Below are 22487 nucleotides of genomic sequence, written 5' to 3' on the forward strand. Positions count from 1 at the left end.
CAGTAACTCCCACACACGCCGCCACTGCACCACCATGCTAGGTCGCTACACTGCCACGCTAGCTAGCGGAATACTCTCCCACGCACGCCCGCCGCTGCTTGTACTCGGTATAAATTTAGCCATTGAGAAAAAAATAGAAAAGGTAAAAGGTTCTTCCTATATACATGCATGTACAAAAGAAGAATACCAAGGGACGGACGTGAGGATTCAAGCTGGGCCGCACAACGTCGATCACCTTGGGACGCACGGCGACGATCAGCTGGGACACACATGACGATCACCTGGGACGCACGTGGGGACACACGACGTTGGCGACGATCATCTGCTGGGGATGCACGGCGTCACGGCGTCGGCGGCGATCACCTGGGGACCCTATACAAGTGTGTAGGCACCAGGAATGAACTCGCGCGAGGGTTCCTCTGCACTTCGCGCATACGTAGAAGTGTTGCACTGATGACGGATCATGGGTATAGGGCCCATCAAGTCGGATGGACTAAAAAATAATCAATGTACAAATAAATAAACATGTGTCATAGGAACATGAAAGCTTGATTGGTCTGATGGTAAAGGTAGCACCCTCTAAACTAACAAGTCGTGGGTTCAAACCTCCCTACAAATGGTTTTTTAATTTTTTGGGAAACAAAGAAGGGAGTTAGGTTTAATAACTAAACAAATAAAGCAACATACAAGGCTACAACACAAATGAGTTATTGGTCTGGTGGTAACTCACTTTTGCGTGTAGCAACAGGTCTTGGGATCCAATCCCCCATGTAGCATGTTTTTTTGCCAAATAAAATAAAAATAAGAGAGGGAACTCTGCGCAGCAGATTCGGCCCCGATGACCACATCAGATATGGGGTCCACTGGCGGGACCACTGAAAGGTCCTAAAATGGCTAGAGGGGGGTGAATAGCCTAATTAAAAATTCTACAAACTCACTAGAGCAAGAGGTTAGTAAATAACAAAGCGAAGCTTTTTGCTCTAGCTCTAATGGGGTGTTTGCAAGCCACCTAACCAACAATTCTAGTTGATATAATCACTAGGCACACAAGAGCTATGTCACTACTTACACTAGAAAGCTACCTAAAGTTTCTATACAAGTAAGTAAGCTACTCTAGTTTGCGGGAATGTAAAAGAGATGGTTTGAACTTTATATCGCCGCGTAGAGGGGATGAACCAATCAATAATATGAAGTCCAATCACCGGGAGAAATCCAATGAACAATCACAATGGAGACACATAATTTTTCTCCCGAGGTTCACGTGCTTGCCGGCACGCTACGTCCTCGTTGTGTCGACCAACACTTGGTGGTTCGGTGGCTAAGAGGTGTAGCACGAACCTCGTCCTCACTAGGACACCACAAGAACCTACCCACAAGTGAGGTAGCTCAATGACACGAGCAATCCACTAGAGTTACCTTTTGGCTCTCCGCCGGGGAAGGTACAAGACCCCTCACAATCACCGGGAGATGGCCACGAACAATCACCAACTCGTGCCAATCCTCCTCCGCTGCTCCAAGCCGTCTAGGTGGCGGCAACCACCAAGAGTAACAAGAAAACCGCAGCTAGAACGATCCCCAAGTGCCACTAGATGCAATCACTCAAGCAAATGCACTTGGAATCACTCCCAATCTCACAAAGATGTATAATCTATGAAGGAGATGAGTGGGAGGTGTTTGCTTAGGCTCACAAGGATGTCATGTATGTTAGAATACCAAGAGGGTGAGCCCCAAGCCGGCCAAGCACGTATTTATAACCCATCAAACAAATAGAGCCGTTGGCTCTTTCACTGGGCGAAATATGGGGTCACCGGACGCTCTTAAAGGGGCACCGGACGCTCAACACCAGCGTCCGGTGCTCCAACGTCAGCCGCGTGTCAGAGTCTAACGGTAACCTGCAGAGCACCGGACGCTTGAGCAAGTTAGCACCGGACGCGTCCGGTGCACACCGGACTCATGCGCAGAGAGTTCCGCAAACTCGCAGGGTCACCGGACGCAAGCCACCGGACCGTCCGGTGCTCACCGGACCCATGCGCAGAGAGGGTCGCAAAACGCCCGCACACCGGACGCTCAAGCCAGCGTCCGGTGCCTAACGTCCGGTGCCTTACCCTAGCTGGGCCAGGCAGCCTGCACACCGGTCGCTCAGACACAGTGTCCGATGCTTCTGAGCCAGCGTCCGGTGAGTGTTCCTCAGCGAGAAACACTCCCGCGACTTCTCCAAATTTCCCACCGGCGCAATAGAAAATGTGCACTTCATTTTCTCGAAAAGCGCCGAATGAACCCATCCTCTCTCTACCCTTCAAACTCCACCTCCTTCTCAAAGTGTGCCAACACCACAACGTGTAAACCACCAAGTGCACGTGTGTTAGCATTTTCACAATAATTTTCTTCGAAGGAGTTAAGTTAGCTCACTAGGTTCTAAATGCATGCACATGAACAATGACACCTAGTGGCACTTGATAACCGCTTAGCCAAAGAATTCCCCTCTTTATAGTACGGCTATCTATCCTAAATGTGATCACACCCTCTATGGTGTCTTGATCACCAAAACCAAAACCCTAAGCAATACCTTTGCCTTGATCTCCATAGGGTTTTGTTTTTCTCTTTCTTCTTTTCCAAGTTGAGCACTTGATCATCTTGTGGTCATCACCATCATCACCATGATCATCACTTGCTCCACCACTTGGCATGTACCAACCTCATTAAGTCTACACACACTTAGTATAGAGGTTAGTATTAAGGTTTCATCAATTATCCAAAACCAAACTAGGGCTTTCAATCTCCCCCTTTTTGGTAATTGATGACAACCCTTTTTACAAAGATTTTCAATAAAATTTTCTTGGATTCATGTTGCTTGCCCAAGCATTTTGCCATGTGCAAAGGTTATGGACAAGTTTCATAAACCCAAATTGGTAGCAATTGCTCCCCCTACATATGTGCTAAGAGTTTGGATTTGAAAGCTTTGCACATATGCTTGAATAGGAAATATAGGAGTCAATTTCTACCAAATGATGCTAAGGTGTAAAGAATGGACCTTTGAAGCGTGATACAAATCAGAGTTGCCAATATACACCATCCTTAGCACCAATAGTAACTAGACATTCACAAAACTAGAACACCCCGTGAGATCAACATTATAAACAAGGTTCTAGTACCACTTGTGAAACAACTAAAATTCTAGTTACACTACTTATGCATGCTAGTTCTTCATTTCATCAAGCAAACCTATAACTAGCATGCACCACACAAGCAAGGCATTGGAGAGAAAGCTTCTAAAGCTAATGCAAATGCAAGCAACCATATGTGATGCACATACAAATGCAACATACAAGTTTATGAGCTTGCTCCCCCTACTTGTGTGCTTCAAAATTTTAATTGATCCCCTTCTTTTATCATGTTACTCCCTTATCTTACTCCCTTATCTTAGAATTTCTTTTTGTGATTTCTCTCCCCCTTTAGCAAATCTCAAATCTTTGGGAAATTCTCTCCCCCTTTGTCATCAATGACCACAAAAGGTGAGCTCAAATTTTAGTGTGAAACCATGTGAAGTGAGATCATTTTGCCAATTTGGTCCAATCTAGATTACTTGCCTAAGATATTTAACTCGGTTTGATCCAAGGACAAGCTTCTTCACACCTCCAAATAAGGGTTATCTTGTACCATGTTGAGTCAAACACTTATAGCTCATATTCTAGATCAAACACTAGGATTGCAAGCCCACAAACATGTCATATGCTACCACTAGATCAAGTCAAGCATAAAGGCAATAGTGGTACCATATAAGCATCAAATTCATTTGATTTTCATGAATGATCCTAAGACATGTAAGGAATGACTAGATGCACTAAACAAGTCCTTAGCATAGGATGAATGACATGTCAATCAACTTTACCTTGCTTTGCTCGAAGGAGAGGCATGTCATATAGTGGGGGTGCATCAACACATATTTGAGAAGTCAAGTATGTTCAATTCATTCCTTAGCTTGCAAAACCTCTTCTCATCAAGTGGCTTGGTGAATATATCGGCAAGTTGATCATCGGTGCCTATACTCTCAATGCAAATGTCCCCTTTTTGTTGGTGATCTCTTATGAAATGATGGCGGACATCTATGTGCTTTGTTCTTGAGTGTTGAACCGGATTGTTGGTGAGCTTCATGGCACTTTCATTGTCACATAGCAATGGCACTTGTTTGAAATTGATTCCAAAGTCCTTCAATGTTGCCTTCATCCATAGGATTTGTGCACAACAACTACCGGCCGCAATGTATTCCGCTTCGGCGGTTGATAGTGCAACACTATTTTGCTTCTTGGATGACCATGAGAGAAGTGATCTTCCCAATAGTTGACATGTGCCCGATGTGCTTCTTCTTTCAACTTTGCATCCCGCATAGTCCGAATCGGAATATCCAACAAGTTCAAACTTTGCACCTTTGGGATACCACAAACCAACATTTTGTGTATGCTTCAAGTACCTCAATATTCTCTTTGTTGCTTTCAAATGACTTTCTCTTGGTGAGGCTTGAAATCTTGCACACATGCATACACTAAACATGACATCCGGTCTTGATGCGGTCACATAGAGTAAGCTTCCAATCATAGACCGATATAACTTTTGATCCACCATGTTTCCACTTGTATCATTATCTAAGCTTCCATTTGTTCCCATTGGAGTGCTAATTGCCTTTGCATCATCCATACCAAACTTCTTGAGCATGTCTTTTATGTACTTGCCTTGACTCACAAATGTGCCATTCTTCAATTGCTTGATTTGGAGACCAAGGAAGTAACTAAGCTCTCCAATCATTGACATCTCAAACTCATTAGCCATCATGTTTCCAAACTCCTCACAAAATTCTTGATTGGTTGATCCAAATATGATATCATCAACATAGATTTGCAACACAAACAAGTCCTTCCCAATCTTCTTGGTGAAGAGAGTGGTGTCAACCTTGCCCATCTTGAAACCTTTAGAGAGAAAGAAATCTCTCAATCTCTCATACCATGCTCTTGGTGCTTGCTTCAAACCATACAATGCCTTTCTTAGCTTGTAAACATGGTTGGGTTTCTTGTCATCTTCAAAACCGGGAGGTTGCTCAACATAGACTTCTTCATTAATATAGCCATTGAGAAATGCACTCTTGACATCCATTTGATATAGCTTGATATTATGAGCACAAGCATAGGCCAACAAGATCCTAATTGCTTCCAATCTTGCAACCGGGGCATATGTTTCACCAAAGTCAAGACCTTCAACTTGAGTATAGCCTTGTGCTACCAATCTTGCTTTATTCCTTACGACTATCCCATCTTGATCTTGCTTGTTGCGAAAGACCCATCTAGTGCCAATGACATTATGATCACTAGGCCTCTCAACTAATTCCCATACTTGATTTCTCTTGAAGTTGTTAAGCTCTTCATGCATAGCATTGACCCAATCAACATCTCTCAATGCTTCATCAATCTTCTTTGGCTCAATGTGAGACACAAAGGAGAAATGCTCACAAAATGATGCTAGTCTTGATCTAGTTTGCACTCCTCTTTGAATATCACCTATGATATGATCCAATGGATGATCTCTTGCAATATTCGTTGGTTGGAGTATTTGCACTTGATTGCTTGCACTTGGTTGATCATGAGATGATGTACTAGCTTGTTGATCTTGCACTTGTGTACCACTTGTATTAGCTTGATTTTGATCATGAGAGCCACTAGCTTGCACTTTAGAGGTAGGAAGCACTTGATCTTTGTCATCTTCAACATGAATCACCTCTCTTGGCCTTAAATCACCAATATCCATATTCTTCATTGCATCGGCCAATTGAGTGCCTCTCACATCATCTAGATTCTCATCTTCCTCTTGAGAGCCATTGGTTTCATCAAACTCAACATCATGCACCTCTTCAAGAGTACCACTAGCCAAATTCCAAACTCTATAAGCTTTGCTAGTAGTTGAGTAACCAAGCAAGAAGCCTTCATCACATTTCTTTTCAAATTTACTCAATCTAGTGCCTTTCTTCAATATGTAGCATTTGCAACCAAAAACCCGAAAGTATGCAATGTTGGGCTTTCTTCCATTCAAGAGCTCATATGGAGTCTTCTCCATCATTGGGTGACAATAGAGTCGGTTGCTATAGTAGCAAGCCGTGTTGATTGCTTCAGCCCAAAAAGAATGACTCACGTTGTATTCACTCAACATTGATCTTGCCATGTCAATTAAGGTTCTATTCTTCCTCTCAACAAGACCATTTGATTGTGGAGTGTATTTGGCCGAGAATTGATGCCTAATGCCAAATTCATCACAAAGTTCATCAACTCTCGTATTCTTGAATTCACTTCCATTGTCACTTCTCACTTTCTTGATGGTTGTTTCAAACTCATTGTGTATTCTCTTGACAAATGATTTGAAGGTTGCAAAAGCATCACTCTTGTCACTAAGAAAGAATACCCATGTATATCTTGTGAAATCATCCACTATCACAAATCCATATTTGTTTCCACCAATGCTTGTGTATGTGGTTGGTCCAAATAAGTCCATGTGCAACAACTCAAATGCCTTGCATGTACTCATGATGCTCTTCTTTGGATGAGTGTTGCCAACTTGCTTTCCGGCTTGACATGCACTACAAAGCTTGTCTTTCTCAAATGTGACATCTTTCAAGCCTCTAACAAGATCATGCTTGACTAGCTTGTTCAATTGTTTCATTGCAACGTGACCAAGCCTTCTATGCCATAACCAACCCATACTAGATTTAGTGAGCAAGCATGTTGATAATTGGGCTTCACTAGCATTGAAATCAACCAAGTATAGATTCTCATATCTAAAACCTTTGAATATCAAGTTAGAGCCATCTACACTTATGATCTCTACATCATCAACTCCAAATATGCATTTGAAACCAAGATCACAAAGTTGAGCTACGGATAGCAAGTTGAAGTTCAAACTCTCTACTAGTAGCACATTGGAAATGCTCAAGTCATTAAATATAGCAATTTTACCAAGCCCTTTGACCTTCCCTTTGCCATTATCACCAAATGTGATACTATCAACACCATTATCATCATATGGATTGATTGAATTAAACATTCTTGAATCACCGGTCATGTGTTGTGTGCACCCACTATCAAGCACCCAATGCCTTCCTCCGGCTTTATAGTTTACCTACAAAACAAATCAATGTTTCTTAGGTACCCATACTTGTTTGGGTCCTTGGAGGTTAGTGACTAAGCTTTTTGGTACCCAAATGGCCTTCTTCTTTGGACCCACAATTGGTGTACCAACAAACTTAGCATGCACACCCTTCTCACCCTTGGTAAGCACATAACAAGAATCAAAAGGAATGTAAGGTGCTTTAGCAATTTTCTTGTTCTTGTTTATTTTATTGCAATTAAGCTCTAAGTGCCCAACTTGCTTGCATTTGTTGCAATACCGACCATTGCTCTTCACAAAGCTAGGCTTGTGAGTTGCAAAGGCTTTCTTGCCCTTCTTGGGGGTATAGCCTAATCCCTCTTTATTGAGAGAAAACCTTTGGCTACCCAAGCACTTTAGCAAGCGGGCCTCACCACCATAGGCTTTGCCTAGGGCGTGAGTGAGCTCATCCACCTCTCTCTTGAGAGTCTCATTCTCAACCTTTAGTGAGGTGTCACAAGTGACACTAACACTAGAAGTAGAGGTAGAGTTGGTGGTGGTGGATGAAGACCTACAAGAAGAGTTAGTGGCAACAACAATAGGTATGTTGGGTGATTCTTTAATTAAGTCACATGTTGTGCTCACATCACATGATAAAACAACCTTTTCCTTGTTCTCTTCTAACAACAAGGAGTGAGCTTTCTCAAGCTTGGTGTGAGCCTTGCCAAGCTTCTCATGGGCTTCCACTAGCCTCTCATGATTAGCATTGAGCTCATCAAAGGATTGCTCAAGAGCTTTTAACTTCTTGGCCAATTCTTTGCACTTCTTGTTTTTAGATTGAATGAGAGAATCGGCTTGTTCTAACATGTCCATGAGTTGTTCATTAGTGAATTCATTTTCATCATCACTATCACTATCATGTTCATTTTCACTTTCACTTTCACTCTCATCATATTGTACCTTGTGGCCCTTGGCCATGAAGCATGAAGGAGTGTCGAAGAGTGATGGCTTGTTGATAGCAATGCTTGCAAGCGCCTTCTTCTTGGATGCCTTGTCATCATCACTAGAATCATCATCCGAAGAAGCATCACTATCCCATGTCACAACATAGGATCCACCCTTCTTCTTCTTCTTGAAGACCATCTTCTTCTCTTTCTTTTCTTTCTTCTCCTTCTTGTTCTTCTTGTCATGCTCATCATTGTCACTATTGTAAGGACAATCCGCCACAATATGATCGGGGCTCTTGCACTTGTAGCATAGTCTCACATGCTCCTTGTTCTTAAAGTGATCTCTTCTCTTTCTTGTGTGATAGCCCTTCTTCTTCATCATCTTGCCAAACTTGCGAACAAAGAGTGCTAGTGCTTCATCATCACTATCATCATTGGAGCACTCCTCATCACTAGATTCTTCCTTCTTGGCCTTGCCTTTATTCTTGCTCTTGGATGAAGAGCTAGCTTTGAATGCTACACTCTTCTTCTTCTTATCATCATCATCCTTCTTCATGACCTCATCATCATCATTGTCATTGTATTGATCTTCGGTCATGACATCTCCAAGTACCTCATTGGGAGATACACCCGTCAATCCTCCTCTAAATATGATGGTTCTCAATGTCTTGAATCTCTTGGGCAAGCACATCAAGAACTTGTGAATGAAATCCTCATCCTTCACTTTCTCACCAAGGCCCTTGAGATCATTGATGATGACTTGGAGCCTATAGAACATCTCCGGAATTGACTCATCATCCTTCATCTTGAAGTTTGAAAGCTTGTCCTTGAGCATGTACAACTTGGCACTTTTTACCGTTGTAGTGCCCTCATATGTTTCTTCAAGCCTTGTCCACACTTCACTAGCCTTCTCAAGATCTTTGACTTGCTCAAACACCTTTGAATCAATGCCATTGTATATTGTGTTGAGAGCCATAGTATTGCATTGCTTGTTTGCTCTCTCATTGTCGGTGGGGTTAGCGGGGTCAAGGATCACAAAGTCATTCTCTGTGACTTCCCACACTCTATCATTGATTGATCCAAGGTACATCTTCATTTTTCTCTTCCAATAGTCAAAGGAACTTGTGCCATCAAAGAACGGTGGTTTGCCCCCAACATGGTTGAACACTATTTGAGCCATAATTTGAGCACCGAGGTTGTTAAGCCTTCACAAAACGGTGACCACGGCTCTGATACCACTTGAAAGGTCCTAAAATGGCTAGAGGGGGGGTGAATAGCCTAATTAAAAATTCTACAAACTCACTAGAGCAAGAGGTTAGTAAATAACAAAGCGAAGCTTTTTGCTCTAGCTCTAATGGGGTGTTTGCAAGCCACCTAACCAACAATTCTAGTTGATATAATCACTAGGCACACAAGAGCTATGTCACTACTTACACTAGAAAGCTACCTAAAGTTTCTATACAAGTAAGTAAGCTACTCTAGTTTGCGGGAATGTAAAAGAGATGGTTTGAACTTTATACCGCCGCGTAGAGGGGATGAACCAATCAATAATATGAAGTCCAATCACCGGGAGAAATCCAATGAACAATCACAATGGAGACACATAATTTTTCTCCCGAGGTTCACGTGCTTGCCGGCACGCTACGTCCTCGTTGTGTCGACCAACACTTGGTGGTTCGGTGGCTAAGAGGTGTAGCACGAACCTCGTCCTCACTAGGACACCACAAGAACCTACCCACAAGTGAGGTAGCTCAATGACACGAGCAATCCACTAGAGTTACCTTTCGGCTCTCCGCCGGGGAAGGTACAAGACCCCTCACAATCACCGGGAGATGGCCACGAACAATCACCAACTCGTGCCAATCCTCCTCCGTTGCTCCAAGCCGTCTAGGTGGCGGCAACCACCAAGAGTAACAAGAAAACCGCAGCTAGAACGATCCCCAAGTGCCACTAGATGCAATCACTCAAGCAAATGCACTTGGAATCACTCCCAATCTCACAAAGATGTATAATCTATGAAGGAGATGAGTGGGAGGTGTTTGCTTAGGCTCACAAGGATGTCATGTATGTTAGAATACCAAGAGGGTGAGCCCCAAGCCGGCCAAGCACGTATTTATAGCCCATCAAACAAATAGAGTCGTTGGCTCTTTCACTGGGCGAAATACGGGGTCACCGGACGCTCTTAAAGGGGCACCGGACGCTCAACACCAGCGTCCGGTGCTCCAACGTCAGCCGCGTGTCAGAGTCTAACGATAGCCTGCAGAGCACCGGACGCTTGAGCAAGTTAGCACCGGACGCGTCCGGTGCACACCGGACTCATGCGCAGAGAGTTCCGCAAACTCGCAGGGTCACCGGACGCAAGCCACCGGACCGTCCGGTGCTCACCGGACCCGTGCGCAGAGAGGGTCGCAAAACGCCCGCACACCGGACGCGCACCACCGGACGCTCAAGCCAGCGTCCGGTGCCTAACGTCCGGTGCCTTACCCTAGCTGGGCCAGGCAGCCTGCACACCGGTCGCTCAGACACAGCGTCCGGTGCTTCTGAGCCAGCGTCCGGTGAGTGTTCCTCAGCGAGAAACACTCCCGCGACTTCTCCAAATTTCCCACCGGCGCAATAGAAAATATGCACTTCATTTTCTCGAAAAGCGCCGAATGAACCCATCCTCCCTCTACCCTTCAAACTCCACCTCCTTCTCAAAGTGTGCCAACACCACAACGTGTAAACCACCAAGTGCACGTGTGTTAGCATTTTCACAATCATTTTCTTCGAAGGAGTTAAGTTAGCTCACTAGGTTCTAAATGCATGCACATGAACAATGACACCTAGTGGCACTTGATAACCGCTTAGCCAAAGAATTCCCCTCTTTATAGTACGGCTATCTATCCTAAATGTGATCCCACCCTCTATGGTGTCTTGATCACCAAAACGAAAACCCTAAGCAATACCTTTGCCTTGATCTCCATAGGGTTTTGTTTTTCTCTTTCTTCTTTTCCAAGTTGAGCACTTGATCATCTTGTGGTCATCACCATCATCACCATGATCATCACTTGCTCCACCACTTGGCATGTACCAACCTCATTAAGTCTACACACACTTAGTATAGAGGTTAGTATTAAGGTTTCATCAATTATCCAAAACCAAACTAGGGCTTTCAACCACGCCAGCAAGTCAGGGACCGCTAGTGGGATCCTGTCACCACGTCAACAGGGTGGGACCCACCAATTGGACCATGGTGCCACGTCATGACGGTGGGACCCGCCGGTAAGGACCCACATTTTGGGACCATGACGCCACGTCAACGACATGGGACCAACAGTTGCCACCATGGTGCCACGTCATGCTCGTGCGACCCGTTGGTGGGACCATGCCCCACCTCATGATTGTGGGACCCGCCGACGGGACCATGGCACCACGTCACTAGGGTGGGACCCACCGGTGGGACCGTGGCACCTGTGTCAACGACGTGGGGACACAAAGCTGGGACCAAGGCGCCACATCATGAACATACTGGTCAGACAATCTATGACGATTTAGTTTCGATGATCAGTGATGTTGTTTCCATTTTTGTCACTATTCTTCGTGTCAAAGCTCTGTCACTTGTCAACCATGATGAAGCTACGAATTTCGTCATCGAATGACCTAGTTCCGTGATGAAAATAGTAAGCGTCATTAATGATTCGTCATTGATGAACACATTTCTAGTAGTGACTTAGGACTATATAACCAGACCCCCTGGCCTCTGGAGGAGAGGACCTCTCAACCCTAATTCATTATTCATCAGGGAGAAGAAGCCTCTGGTCAAGCCCTAGAGCCACCACATCAATTAGATCTCTAGATTAGCATAGCTACATAGGATTAGAACTAGAAGGAGTCAATCTTCGATTGGTTTCTCGATCTGTTAAAAGGATTCTTGGGAATTCTCTATTGTTCTTCAATTGTCCATCTTTGTTCTTCGATATTATGAATATGACTTTGTTCTACTTCAATATATTGATTATGACTTTGCTCTACTTGTTTATATTCGCAATTATATTGTTCTTAGTTTATCATAGTTATATACTTGGCTTAGTTAGATTGGAATTATATACATGTTTAGGATCGTATAGCGTTTATCCATCGGATCCATGGGTAAATGATAGATATTGTGTAGGCGTGGTGCTTATACCGTATTTATCTGCGATTGTACCATATATGCCAGATCGTGGGGTAGTTCGTGATATTGACAGCTTCATTAATTCTTATATAGTCCCCCTCTCGTGTATAGGGCTGGCAGAGCAACATTATTACAGGGGAGTGATTGCGATGTTTCTCATATTCCTTGATAATATCACTATGCATGGGCGTAATCTTGTCTCACAATGATTGCTAAGTATAATTGCACTAACTATGATATGCTAGACTATATAGTTAAGAATAACTTAGGAAATATTCTTGTAGTTCATCCTAATTCCATGCTAATGACTTGCTAGAATATCTAATTGAGGTGCTTATGATATTTATATGTGGCTAAGTTATGCTGATTAGATTAATTATCTTTGTCACTGTTCATTACATTATATATCCTCTATGTGACACTTATCCCTGTATGAAAGAGATAGATAAATACTCTCAATTATACATGCAATGATAGATACTCAGTTCTCTATTCCATTCTATAATCAACATTGATGGTTACTAATCCCTTCCCAGTGGTAAAAATATAAATAACGATACCTGGAATACTTCCCGGTTAAAATGCTATATCAGTACTAATCTGTGCGCTTGCAGATCCCATTTATTATTTATTTAGATGAGCAAGTGCATATTTCAATACCGCGTCTCTTATGTCATGCTGGGGATGACAACTTGGCTTAAGTGATATGAGGGATAGGTTTGGCATTTTTGGCACCATTATCAGAATTAGAAAACTAAGTCTACTTTTGGTAATGTTGTTAAGAATACCCAACAGTATGGCTCATCCCATATATGTGAATGACTCTCGTGAATAAGTTTCATCTTGTTCGCTCCTGGTGGTACATACCCGGAAACCATAAAATTAACAATATCTGCATACCAGAGGTCAGACCTGTTAATCCCGTAGAGCATGTCGTCTCGGAGTGAATCATTGATGGGGGTTTCCTATGGATTCTTAAAATACATTCTAGACAAGTGATCAGCAACAGAATTTTCTACTCCCTTTTTATCTTTTATTTCTAAGTTAAATTCTTGAAGTAATAAGATCTATCTAATCAGGTGAGGTTTAGCATCTTTTTTAGTGAGTAGATATTTTAGTGCAGCATGATCAGTGTAAACAATTATTTTAGCTCCAACTAAATAAGATCTAAATTTATCAATGGCAAAGACAACAGCCAGAAGCTCTTTTTCAGTGGTTGCCTAGTTAAGTTGAGCTCCTGTCAAAGTTTTACTAGCATAAGAAATTGCATGATGCTTCTTATTTTTAGTTTGTCCCAAAACTGCCCCCACAGCATAATCACTAGCATCACACATAATTTCAAAAGGCAACGACCAATCAGGGGGTTGAATGATTGGTGCAGAGATGAGTGCATTCTTTAATAAATTAAAAGATGTTAGGCATGCATCATCAAATTTGAAAGGAGCATCCTTGGATAGCAAAAGAGCAAGTGGTCTAGCAATGAATGAAAAATCTTTTATGAATCTGCGATAAAAACCAGCATGGCCAAGAAAGCTTCGAATTCCTTTTATATTCACAGGTGGAGGTAGTTGTTCAATTACTTCAATTTTAGCTTTGTCTACCTCAATACCTCTTTCAGACACTAGGTGTCCCAGCACTATTCCTTCCCTAACCATGAAATGACATTTTCCCAATTAAGGACTAAGTGCTTTTCTTGACATCTTTGCAAAACTTTGTCTAAGTTTTCAAGACAACTATCAAAAGTTTTTCCATATACAAAGAAATCATCCATGAAAACTTCCATAATCTCTTCAATCATATCAGAAAATATAGACATCATGCATCTTTGCAAAGAAGCTGGTGCATTACATAACCCAAAAGACATTCTACGATAAGCATAAGTTCCATATGGGCATGTAAAAGTGGTTTTGCTTTGATCATCGGGATGGATCGGGATCTGGTGATACCCTGAATATCCATCTAAGAAACAGAAGAATGAATGGTTTGCTAATCGCTCTAGCATCTCATCTATGAAAGGTAAAGGAAAATGATCCTTTTTTGTAGCTTTATTCAGTTTTCTATAGTCTATGCACATCCGCCACCCTGTGACGGTGCGTTGCGGAATTAGCTTGTTCTTTTCATTCGTAACAATAGTCATGCCTCCCTTTTTAAGCAGAACTTGCACTGGGCTTACCCACTCACTGTGCGGCACTGGATATATAATCCCTGCATGTAACAACTTTATAACTTCCTTTTTAACTACCTCTCTCATCGCGTTGTTAAGTCTACGTTGGGGCTCTCGAGAAGGTGAAACAGAAGGATGTGTTGGAATACAATGGGTATAAATCATAGGACTGATTTCTGTAAGATCTTGGAGTGAGTAGCCGAAAACTGAGTGATGTTTCTCAAGAATGGTCATCAATCGCAGAGTTTGCTCCAGAGTGAGTTTATCACTAATGATCACAGGAAACTCTGGATTATTGTTTAGGAAAGCATAGGTAAGACCGGGTGGTAAAGTTTTAAGCTCTATTGGAGGTCTAGGTGTTTCTGCAAACTCGTCTAAGGGTTCAGGTTCAGAAGGTTCAGCTTCTTCTTCTATGAAGAAAGGAGCGTCGTTTTCTAAGTCTGGTTCATCTAAAAGCTCTAGAGATGCAGCCTTTACCTCCTCCATAGGATAAGGCAAAAGATATGACTTGGTCTTACTATTTAAGGAGTGAGAAATCGTTATTGGAAATTTAAAAGCTTTTCTAAAAGAAATGTGTAGCTTTCTAGTATGACCTTCATAAAGGAGTCTTCTAAAAGGTTGTCCTATCAACAGGTCGAAGTCCCATGTATCAAAGATATAAAAGTTCAAATAAACCATGGAGCCTTCCACCAATAAGGGTAGGACATTAATAATTCCAAGACTGGGGACTAATCGTCCCGAAGATTCCTTCATGACCTTTGTTGGGGGGTTAAGACCAAATTTTTAAATAATTTAAGTGCAAAGGATTCAGACATGATGTTGATCCCCACAACAGGATTATAGAGAGCATCAAATTGATCAGAATCATAAGCACATCATATAGTTATAGGAGGTGTGTCCAAACGGATCACATCAGAGGAAAGCTCTGACTCCTCCAACCATTCGCTACTCATGACTGCGATAAGCCCTCTCAATTGATGTTCACTTGGCAAACAAATGCTAAAATGGCCGTTTTGGGGTCTGTCTATAGAATGGTAGTTTGAAATGTTCCCAAAATTGGCAAAACGATCGGATTCTATATCCAGCATGAAATCAGGTGGTGGAATTTCTTCCTTTTGTGGCTCAGAACTTGGGATAGCTGAAGTAGATGGAGAATTTGGTAGAGTGTCTACTTCGGCTTCGTGGGTTTCATCATGAAGGGTATTATCCATCTCAGCTTCTAGGATTCCATCTAGGATCGCTCTAGCGTCATCAGTAGGGATGCGAAAGAAAGAACCTCTAGACATTGTATGTAGCATTTGTTTATGATCTTTCTGAAGACCTCAAAAAAAGTGAAATAAAAGAACAGGGTCTTCAAGATTAAGGTTTGGACCAGATTCTAAAAGATCAGAAAAACGTTTCTAGAATTTTCCCAAAGTTTCATTATCTTTTTGTTTAAAAGATAGGACTTCGAGTCTAAGGTCGCCGATACGGTCGAGAGAATAAAAATCTAGACAAAAGTTGGCTCGTAAAACTCCCCATTCACCTCGTTGTTGACCTACCTTCTGATTATACCATTGTCTAGCTTCTCCCCTTAAAGAAAAAGGAAAAAGCTTCCAACGTAAAGTTCTATCAGAAATGCCTTCAATGCGAAGACAATCACATGTTTGCTCAAAATCTCTAATGTGAAGGTAAGGGTTTTTGTCTTCCTTTCCTAAAAAAGATAGGTTTTGAATCGTAGCAATCAACCTAGAACTTAACCTATACTGGGATGTTTGGATAGGCTGTGATGACTCCCATGGTAAAAGGTCAGTTTCCGAAGGTGTTGCAAATTGATAGATCGATTTAGAATCTTGGTTTTCTATAAGGTAAGAGTAAAGAAAATAAAGAATATAAAAAGATAAGAAAAGATAAAAGTATAGATACAAGCTAGTAGTATGACTCAATGTTATCTCAGCAAACCGTCTTTCTCCCCGGCAACGGCGCCAGAAATGCTTGTTGATATTTGATAACGCAATCAGAAAATGATCCGCAAGCGCACAGATATCGATGAGCACTTCACCCGGGATGTTATCCAGAGTATCGTATTTATATTTTTAGCACTAGGAGAAAGCGTGCATCTGACTAACCTGGTCTATTACTACTAACCTTTAGGCTACAAAGAATGTGATTTGATGTGAGTGATGTATAGAGAAGACTACAACTGCACTCTCGTTCTAACCTTGGTAAGGATGATCTACTGTTCTGTTGGGGAAGCTCACGAAATCTAGACACCACAAAGGATGTTCGACCCGCACCTATAAACCCTATCGATCCTACTAACGGGATATGGGCTACAAAGGTAACTCGGAAATGTCACGTTCCTCGCTACTACCACGGTCTAGCTAGTCAGGTGATATCTATGAGTATCCTAGCCCAAACACCACGTTTACGCTAGAGATAATTACTCTAAACTCTACGTGAAGAGATCAAAGTAAACTCATAAACCAAAGATCAATAAAACAAGAACTTACTAAAATTTAGAAGTCGAAATACTGAAGAATCCTAGGAGCAAGCCTCGGGTTAGAAGACTTGATCCCACAGGTACAACATCAGAGTAGACACCGACAGGCGAGGCTTCTTCCGATCTACACCTCCACTCTATCTCTCTCAATCTAGTAGAACTAGTCTACTCTCACATTGGATGCTAAGCGCTAAGTCTATGTAGAGGAAAGGTTATCCTTCGAGGGCACCTCTCAACTCTATAATGAACTTGTTCTCCTCCAGGGGCCAGGGGGTCTGCTTATATCGTCCCCTCACGTGAACGTGGGCCGTCGGATCAAACCGACATTGATTGAATGGTTATCTTTGATCCTTTAGGTCGGTGGAGTATAATCCGCATGATTCACCGTGATTGGCTACAGGAGGTGGGCGGGCGCCCTGCCCCTGGGTCTGATTGCCTTCCCGTTTGTTACCGTGGCTTCTGGAGTCTTCTAGATGGTAGAAAATTATGCGGCACGTTAATATCTCTATGTAAACCCGACATGTTCTTGTTATTGCCAAGGTCTCATGCCATCCATCAAAAGCAACAAAGTATGGAGTCGTTAGAGAACCGTGCCCAACGGTTTAGTCCTCATCCCCAGCGGGATGGAGACAGGTCTTGCAGAAGCTATCATAAAAGATATCATCTACAACAAGTGGGAATAAACCCTGAGTATGAGAATGTACTCAGCTACATTTACCCGTCTAGTAAAACATAAAAGACACCAAGGATCATGCAAGTCTGAATATAAAGTGTAGCTGGATTGACTCAACATTTGCCCAAAAGCTTAAGTAGATACTACATCATTGTAAAAGCATCATATTAATCATCATTATCCTACCACTAGATTAGCACCTAGACTAAGCACTTCACTTGATTATTACAAGCAATAATAACCATATCAAGTTCATCATATGTTCTTCCTTGCTATCACCAACCTCATTATCAAGAACCATGTACTTAGTGGATGCTACGTTTGCCGCTGCTCTATCAAGTTCTCACTATCCGGGAGAGACGACGATTCGAATCGATTCCTATCCAGCTGGAGGGTTATTCCTAGCACTCACCCAAGCATCCCCCGTTTGAGAGCAAGCGGGTCACCTTTGGTACGACTCAGGAATCGCGGCTCCGATCAGCGCCGCACTCCTAGGGCTACAGTAACAGAACCGCCCAAATTATAAGAGATTAAGCTAAATAGTGACCATTTACACAGTCGAACCATCGAGCTTAAGCCCATATAATCCCAGTAGTCCATGAAATCTCAAAGGATTTCAAACCACAACTCGTACATACAGCCAACATCGTAATAAGTTCAGTGGTCACCATCCACAATTACATTCAGTTCACAACATTCATAAAATACATCAGAGTCCTTAAAATTATTACAAACCAAGTTCTAGAGTAGTGGAAGCTTCATAGTTTGAAAATAACACACACATACTTAGTCTAATACAGTGCCATAGTTCGGTCATTCCCACAAAAGCAAAAGAGGAGGTAGAGTGACCATCGCCCTGGGTCTAGTCATCGCCCATCGCTGGGTACAAGCAGAGTATGCAATAACCATAGTACATTTGACCATCTGCAAAACAACATGGGAGTAGAACCCTGAGTACGAGAAGGTACTCAGCTAGACTTACCCGTCGTAAACCAAAAATAAAGACTCTTCAAGGATCATGAAGGCTATACGGTGGGGTAGCTGAGACCTTTTTGCATGAAAGCATTGTTTCACTAAACGTAGTCTAAAGACCTTTCTTCTTTTCATTACCTCAAGTTAGATATTATCATTACCTATTATCTAGGTTTGCACCTGCACTATTGCACACAAGTATAGTAATATGATGGTACCTCATCATAGCATTCACAGATCATTTATCATCACAACCCAAGTGTTCCATAGTCCTTACTACGAGGACAGGGCTCATGTCAAGTGCTCACTATCCAGGAGCAATGGCGATTCGAATCGATTTCTAACCAGCTGGCGAGTTTATTCCCCACACAAACCACACTCACTGATCAAGTGAGCTACAGATCACCGTGTTGCACTATTCAGGACCAATTCGCGGGTTCGACAGGCACCGCCTGTACCCGAGGACCGTTCCGGCGACCGAGGTATCCAAGGTATACCAAGGTTGCGCGCCGCGCTCTCGTCGTTCTCCTCAACCATCACCAATACAGCGCGTACATCGGGCCGATTCCCGACCCGAATAGTGCTCAGGCTTCGCGGTCGGAACGACTTATCCTTCCAGCTAAGTGTGGGGCATGCGTTCAACATGACAAGAGGGCCGTCAACGATCGGTCCTTAATCGATACAGGCAGGGGCACTACGGTCAACCCACCATAGGACCCTGCCCGGTCTCAAATTTCTTTCCACACTTGGTTATTCTTTCCCAAAGCAATCACCGCTTAATCAAGCAGGTATCCACCTATATCTCACAGGTGACAGGAAATCACCCGACTTCTACCGGACTAAGCAAGCTAAGCATAGACTCCGTGCCTATCTACATAGGACAAGGTAGGTACACAAGTGATGATGTCAAGGAGTACATATGCATCAACGGTATCAAGCAACTCCTATCACTTAAATGCAACATAGTAGAACAAGCATAATATATCATTTATGTTAGCGAGAATAGGGAGACTTAGAATGCTCCGGGGCTTGCCTTTCTCAAACGTGCTCGGTCTGTGATCCGGGCACTCCTGCAGCTCTTCTCCGGGCTCTGACACTCCTAGAGGTTCCTGCTCCTGTGCTTCCTCCTACTCCTCAGGTCCCACCTCGTTCTCCTGCGAGCCTGTATGATGCATGGGTGCTCATGTGTGGAGTGCAAGATGCCCGGCGTGCAATGCTTATGCAAGAGGATACTAAATGACCATGACATGATACATTTCTACAAGGTAGTCAACATCATCCAAGAACATGCAATTGAGTTAAGCATCTATTGCATTCTCTTCTACAATTTGTATTCATGGTTAACCCGCCCTCACATGATGCTTCAAAGATACACCAAACATCCTCTTACTTTATTTAATCTATGTATAACAATTATAATTTCTTTATCCACTTTTAGGCCTACCAAACAAAATAGCATACATTTCTATTTATCAATAAATCCCACAAAAATTACAGTAGACTACTAGTCACTCATTAAGTCTACCATAAATTTTTCATAATATTTGAACACTTATTTTGAGCTACAAAAATCACAGATTAATCCATATAATTAAGTATAATTATCCTACTGTTGTGTAAGTCTCAAACAGAATATTTCATATTTTTATAATTTACTTCTTATCATAAGAAACACCCACAAAAATTTTCAGATTAATTGCATGATCCAATTATTTATTAAAAATCCTACACCACTGCCATGCAAGCATTTAAATCAACATAAATTCATTCATACAGCAAATAATGTATAACATATTTTTCCCAAAGCCTAATCATCCATGCAGAGCCAATAAAACAAGTTTCATATTTTTCTGAGTTATATTTTAATTACTATGCATTTACCAATTTTCAGCAAAAACATAGATTAAACATATTTGTACAGAAAAGTTGTTCAAACATGACATGCAACCACACCAAACTATTGATCTGAGAGTATAGAACACACCAAAATTTATTTCACAAATTTTGGAGCCATGCATCTCAAGTTATGGATTTTACAACATTTAAATCAATTTCTGGAAATTATTTTCTAAAAACCAATTCGAAATCGGGATCAAAAATACTAAAGACACCCAGATCAACACCCAACTCGGTCCCCCTGCGACTGCCAGTGGGCCCCTGACCCCACTGGTCAGTGTGACCGAGAGGGAGGGCACCTCCAATGAGCGGATCTCGCCGGCGGTGAGGTCCCCGGCCACGGGGTGAGCACCATCGTGCTCCCCGCAGCGAGGCGCACCCAAGGCTGCCCTTGGATCGGCCAGAGGGTGACCGGAGCACCCTCGCGAGCATGCATGGCGGCGCGGCGGCGCTGCTCGCCGTGGCCAGGCTGCTCCGGTGCGGTAGAACACGCGCAAGTGCTCCTCCGAGCTTCCCCGTCGAACTACAGACCTAACGCGCCAAACAGCAAGCAAAACGAGGCAGAAACGAGCGAGGTTCGACGCGGCAGAGCTCTCCGACGAGGTCGGAGCAACTCCGCCGAGCGATTTACGGCGAACGAGGGTCTCTCACCTCGGTAGAGCATGCGCAAAAGCTTACCGCGACGAAGGCGAGTGCGATGGTGGTCTTGGCGTCGAGGTTGGGGCACTGGCGTGGCCGGCGGGGAGCAGCGGAGCTTCTCCGGCGATGGCGCTGCGGCGGAGCTGCTACGGTTGCGGTTGCGCTCGCGAGCGGAGGAAGAAGAGAGAGAGGAGCGGGGACAGAATGGAGTGGCCTGGGGGCGCGGGGCAGCGTCCCGACCAGGTGAAGGCGGGTCGGCCGCGGCGCGTCCACGACGCCGGCGTACGGCCGCCACGTGGCTGGCGCCGGGTGGAGCGAGGCGGGCGCCGCGCGCGGGAGAGAGAGGGGAGGGGAAGCGGGCCGCGCTGCCTGGCTGGGCCGAAAGGGAGGCGGGTCGGCCCAGCAGCGCCTGTCCCCTTTCTCTTTTTTTAATTTCTTTTCTCAAATTCTTTCTAAATTCATTTGGACTATTTAAAAGTCATTTTCACCTTTTTCTCCCAAAATAAAAGTTGTTCCAAATCAAAAACCCTACAATTTTGTTTTAATAAGCAAAGCCAAATTCCCAATAGAATTTGAATCATAGATTAAAACTAGTTCTAGGTTTTAAATAAATTCATTTTAGGGATTTTTGCATAAATTCCATTTCTCGAATTCCATAGCTCCAAAAAATTCCACAAAATTACCCTTAATTCTTTTAACACACAAATCAACCTAATTTGAATATTTCACATTTTTAGAAGCAAGCATTATATTTTTAACATATTTAATTCACCTGAAATAAAGCACACAAAACCACACTTGAATTATTATTGTGCTCATGGGATGTGATGCTCATGCCATGCTTGATGAGAATGCTTATGAATGTTTTATGAGACTAAGTGCATGCTTAACACCTAGGGTGTTACAGCCCTTTCCCGTTTAGGGAAATTTCGTCCCGAGATTTGGGTTACTAACCATTTCTTATGAAATTTTGGGTAAACTATTTTTTAATCCTCGGTTTCCCAGGTGGCATCCCTATCATCATGATGACTCCACACCACCTTATATGTTTTGACAACTCTGTTCCGGGTTACCCGCTCTTTGGTATCTACGATACCCACTGGCTGCTCCTTATACTCCAAGTCTGCTTTTATTTTGATTCCTCTGGGTTCAATCCTTTGCTCGGATACCTTCAAACATTTCCGTAGCTGGGACACGTGGAAAACTGGAAAGATTGAACTCAACTCTTCAGGTAACTAAATCTTGTAGGCTACAGGACCTTTTCTTTCTAGTATCCGATACGGTCCCACATATCTGGGTGCAAGCTTGCTTCAAACTCGGAAACGCTGAACCTTCTTCATTGGCGTAACCTTGAGGTAAACATAGTCACCTATATTGAATTCAAGGGGCCTTCTACTCTTATCGGCATAACTCTTTTGTCGCGATTGTGCCGCCTTCAT

The sequence above is a fragment of the Sorghum bicolor genome, chromosome 3 (assembly GCF_000003195.3).
Source record: "Sorghum bicolor cultivar BTx623 chromosome 3, Sorghum_bicolor_NCBIv3, whole genome shotgun sequence".
NCBI classification, from domain to species: domain Eukaryota; kingdom Viridiplantae; phylum Streptophyta; class Magnoliopsida; order Poales; family Poaceae; genus Sorghum; species Sorghum bicolor.